This window comes from Cebus imitator, unplaced genomic scaffold, assembly GCF_001604975.1.
Source record: "Cebus imitator isolate Cc_AM_T3 unplaced genomic scaffold, Cebus_imitator-1.0 Scaffold108, whole genome shotgun sequence".
Classification (NCBI taxonomy): Eukaryota; Metazoa; Chordata; class Mammalia; order Primates; family Cebidae; genus Cebus; species Cebus imitator.
This window is the reverse complement of record NW_016107423.1, coordinates 1,960,956-1,966,258: the sequence shown is the minus strand read 5'-3', so window position 1 is coordinate 1,966,258 and position 5,303 is coordinate 1,960,956. Positions and strand designations below refer to the sequence as shown.

At 38.4% G+C, this 5,303-nt stretch overlaps 1 long non-coding RNA gene across 1 annotated transcript in view; it reads right to left on the bottom strand.

Annotated features, from left to right (window-relative positions):
- Positions 1 to 5,059, bottom strand: part of LOC119472605 — a 14,197-nt gene extending 9,138 nt beyond the window's left edge. The window contains exon 1 of the long non-coding RNA XR_005201753.1: positions 4,660 to 5,059. This is a non-coding gene — a long non-coding RNA (uncharacterized LOC119472605). The remainder of the gene's footprint in view (positions 1 to 4,659) is intronic.
- Positions 5,060 to 5,303: the final 244 nt, after the last annotated feature.

Sequence of the window (5,303 nt, the reverse complement as noted above, 5' to 3'; positions counted from 1 at the left end):
CCATGTTGACCAGGATGGTCTCAATCTCTTGACATCGTGATCCACCCACCTTGGCCTCCCAAAGTGCTGGGATTACAGGCGTGAGCCACTGCACCTGGCCTATTTATTTTTAATTTAATCTTACTCTAAGATTTTAAATGTGTGAAATATGTTAAGACAAGGTTTATCTTGGTGAATGCAGCATGCACTTTAAAAGAATGCATATTCTGCCTTGTTGGGTAAACTGCTCTTTGAATGTCAATTAGTTCTTGTGAGTTGATAGCATTTTTCAAATTTGCTATATTCCTATTTGTGTTTGTGTCTATTAGTTGTATAAATAACAGAAATAGGGATGTTAAAATCTCCAATTATGATCATGGATTTGATGAAGAACATAACCACACACTCTTTTTTTTTTTTTTTTTGAGACAGAGTTTCACTCTTGTTGCCCAGGCTGGAGTGTTAGTGGCACAATCTCAGTTCACTGCAACCACTGCTTCCCTGGTCCAAGAGATTTTCCCACCTCAGCCCCTTGAGTAGCTGAGGTGCTCACCACCACACCCAGCTAATTTTTGTACTTTTAGTAGAGACGAGGTTTCACCATGTTGGCCAGGCTGGTCTCAAATTCCTGAGCTGAGCTGATTGGCCCACCTCAGTCTCCCAAAGTGCTGGGATTATAGGCGTGAGCCATGGCACCCAGCCTCTAATGTATTTACATCTAATATTATTATTGACATGGTTGGGCTCAAATTTATTCTCTTATTGATTAGTTTTACATTTGTTCCATTTATTTTGTTTGTTTTTTACTCTTCTTACCCTCTTTCCTACCCTTTTTACACTACCTTTTTTTGTAAAATCAAATATTTTTAGTATTCTTTTAAAATTCTCTATTGGCTTTTTATCTACACCTATACTTTCAGCTAGCTGTCTTTTTAGTGGATGTTCTAAGAATTACAATAATATAGTCTTAACTTATCAAAAAAAGTACAACTAATTTAAAATTATGTTTATTAAAAGTAAAATCAATTATATTACTTAAGAAGCTATGACAAACATGGGGCTCAAACATGTTCCTTATCTCAATTTTCCCTGCTGTTCAATGATGGAAAAATGCATATTTTCTCTCCAGCTTTATAGTATACTAGAGAACAGAGCCTGTCTAGTTTGCAGTGTCTTTTATTAAAGAGAGTATTATTTTGTCTGGCAATTAAGTAAACTACTTGGAATCTTCTCTGTTCTGTCAAGCTCAGTTTGGTTCTTTGTTAGGGCTGTTTAAGTATAGTTTTGTCTTTAGTCCTAAGGTATGGCCCTTATCTGAGGTGTGGTCTTTGTTTACAGGTTGTGGTGCTTTTGGGGTCTAAACTAAATGCCCTAGATTCTCAGAGATGCTTGTCATACTGACTGTTCAGAAATCTGTCCAACTTTACATGGCTTCTGATATTTCATGGTCTATTTTTTCAGCCCTGAAGCAATCCCTTTCTTTAAGGACTCATGGAATTTTTTCCTCTGAATGAATAGTATATCCCTTGGCCAAGAATCTATAAAACACACATGCACAGATTCTTAAGAGTCCCAGCTCTTCTCAGAACCCACCTTTCCAGTACCCTGCCCTGAGAGTTCCAGATGCTTCTGCAGTTTTGAACTCTTAACTTAGCTTTCTCAGCTCAGCAAAAGCACTGTGCACTGCTTGGGCTCCATCTCCCTGCACTGCAGTTCAAAACATGCCCCAGCAAGAAGCTGGGACAAATATGGGGCTCATCTGACATTTCTTTGCCTCAGTTCTCCTGCCGTTCAATGGTGGAAAGATTCAATATTTTTCTCTCCAGTTTTATTATATGCCAGAGAGCAAATCTGGCAGCAGTAACTATATCATAGCTAGAAGGGGAAGTCTCACAATTTATTTAATTTGTATTCTCAATATCTGGTTTATGGTAAGCAAGCCATCAATGTGAGATACATGGTGCATGTATGAATGATGTATATACATTTGGATTAGTGAAGGGATGGGTAGAAGAAATTTATTAAGTCTTTTCTCACATTATTTTTTCTCCTTCGCACTTTTCACAGTCTAACATACTTTATATTTTACCCATTTTAAATTTTGTTTTGTGGTTCACTCCCACTTAAATGCAAGTTCCATGAGGACGTGACATTTTATTTGTTTTGTTCGTTGATTTATTCAATGCCTGGCATATAAAAAGTTGCTCAATAACTATTTGTTGTTAGAGTTGATCGATAGATTTTTCAGGATGATCTAGCATGCTATTACAGAGATATGATAATGAAGCAAAGTCTAACAAGTATGAAATCCATCAATGGATAGTTAATACTTTTATGTGAGAGTCGTTTTAAAGTATCCTATCATTTGATTAACAACTAGAATGTTCATTTCAGCAACAGTAATTCTTTTTCTATTCATCATTTACATATGTCAGGCTTTCTCTTGCCTTAGAAACCTTGCTGTTGCATCTTCACTTTTTGTGAGGATGGTTCTTTATATCATTTAAAACACAACTCCAATGTCTCCATTTCAGAGAGGTCTTCCCCAGCTAAAATAGGACCACCTGTGCCAAGTTTCTATCATAACACCATCCTTTAATTTCTCAAGAAAACATATTCCAGTCTAATTTATTTTAAGTTTACATATTCATCATTTTATCTGGCTTCCCAGGTGATAAGCTTTGTGAAAGCTGGAATTTCATGGAGACTCTTCAAGGTAAAGCCTAGCCCCTACCCCAGTGCTTGGTCCTCAGTGCACACTCAAAAATTTTCTGACCATAGAATTCTAAGATGGCCCCATGATCTCAACCACCTGCTGTTACTACTGTGATTATGTTATCCAACACGGCAAAGGCTCTTTGAAGATGTAATTAAGGTTACTAATCAGTTGGGTTAAAGAAAAACAACGATGATTTGGGTGAGCTGGCCTTAATTATTTGAGCCATTTCAAAGCAGATAATTTTCTCTGGCAGCACAGAAGAAAGTAAAAAGGATTCAAAATCCAAGAAGGATTTATTATGGTACAGTCTAAGTATAATGTTCCCTGTATATAACATTCTGTTTCTGTGCCCTTGATAGTAATATAAGGGCTAAGTCAAATGCCTCTTCAACTATTAAGTAGTCTCTGATATCACCTCTTTGCTTTGCCATTTACGTGCATGAGTTGCTTACCTACACGAGGAGGGAACCAGCCTATGAGTGCCTAATATACACTGTACATGGTGCCAGGCACTATTATCTCATTTAGTCATCACAACAGCCTTGTAATATGATTGAGTCCACTGATGGTCACAAACTACGTGATCAAACTGTGATTCAGCCCCAGGCAGTTTAAATTATTTTTAAAAAGTAAAACCAAAATAAAACAAAGCCCAGGAAAAAGAAGATAAACTAAGAATAAAAGCACTCAATGCTTATAGTTCAATTTTGAACCATGCTAATGGCACTAACAACATTGGGTGGTGGTCCACCTATTGACAGATGTGCCCTATCCTCACATCTGGCTTCACAGTTCCTTTGGGACACTTACTTCGTACACAAGTCCCCTTGTGTGGTCCATTTTACTTTTCACTCAGGTCTCAAAAGAAACATTATTTCCTCCAGGAAGCTTTTCCTGACCTGTCCTTTTTCTCAGACCTATGTCCTCTTGTTATGGATTCTGATTCAATTAAAATAAATAATATTTTTCTGGTAGGTATTTTATGATTTATTAATGCCCAGGTAATTACTTAATTACTACAGCATAAATTTAAGGGCAGAGCCTATATATATCTTTATCTTTTTCAGAAGTATGTCTTCAGAGCCTAACCCTGTGTGGCTTGTGGTAGGCACAATATAAATACTTAAAGAGAATGAACAAATACCCAAGTGCCTAAGACAGTGTTTGCCAGGGATAGCACACTTTTCCCATGCCTGGTCTCCACCATGGCTGAAAATATTTTCTCCTTGGTGACTGAATAGATGGATGGATAAATGGATAGATGGATAATTCTCCCAGTCTAGATTTCTGAAATTCACATTCGAAGAATGAAAAATATGGGGAAGAACAGAATTTCTCTATTGTCTATTATCCTTTCCTTGCTGACTACTAAAACCACCATCACAATACTGTCCCTAGAGATCTCACTTTAGGTGAGGCTGCTAGAGAGGGTCTTTCTTTCTTGCCTAATTTTTTTCCCTTCTCTTCCCTTCCCTTCCCTGTTCCCCTTCCCTTCTTCCTTTCTTCCCTTTCTCCTCTCCTTTCCCTCTCCTCCCCTTTCCCTTCTCCCTCTCCCCTCACCTCCCTTTTCCCCTCCCCTTCTTTCTTCCTCCTCTCCTCTCCTCCTCCTTCTCCTCCTTCTCCTCCTTGTTCTTCTTGTTCTTCTTCTCCTTCTTCTTCCTTTCTGTCTCTCTCTTCCTGTCTTCCTGTCTCCGTCTTTCTCTTTCTTAAGCAAATCTAATTCTGTCAAGAAACGTGTCTTTAATATGATTGGCCTAGCTTCCTCAACAAAACTAGCAAATGTTAAGTAATGCAACACAACATAATACAAACGATACAAATAATGATGGCATGGCATTCTCAACATCAAGCTGATTCATTTAAGGACTGGCAACATCGAGCATTATTCCAAAGAAATTAAACACTTGGAGATACTATAGATATACAATTAGTATTAATTAGTCTAAATAGTACTTCCAGACCTTGAGTAATTTATTTTCCCACATAGTTATTTCCATCTGAGGTTAAACATAAGCCACGCTGAAAGGTTTCTTTGTTTGGGTGCAGAGCGATGCTGTTGGAAAGGAACCTGGATGTCATGGTGATATCTCTAACACTGGATTTGCACAGCACTATGTTTTGCAGAAGCTTAATTGTGTTGTTGTTTTAAAGAGAGATTTGCGCCAAAGATCTGGCATGCTGCAGAGGATGCCAGATGGTTAGCCTGGAAAGTTTCTTTTCGGCAACAGGTGAAATGTTTAATCTCACTATCCAGCCCAAGGCACAACCCAGTTCTTTCTTAGCTCCGTGCTATTCTGGGAGCCAGTTCTCAGCAGATAAGTACTTTTCCAACAATGGAAAATACACTTTTTTGTAAATCGGTGGTGCCAAGCACATAGTAAGCACTCAGAGATAATGCTTATGGATCTTTAAGTTTAAAACTCCATATGTCCAGCCCAGTTTTCCCCTGAGTATCAGCAACCAGCTGTCCACACTCAGCATCTCCTCTTGTACTTCTGCTACTTACGAGCCAAAGCAGAACCATGGCTTCTGCCCATAAGCCCCAAACCTTGCCCTAGGCCAAATCGACTCCCACCCTCAAGTCCCCCCATCTCTGTAAATGACA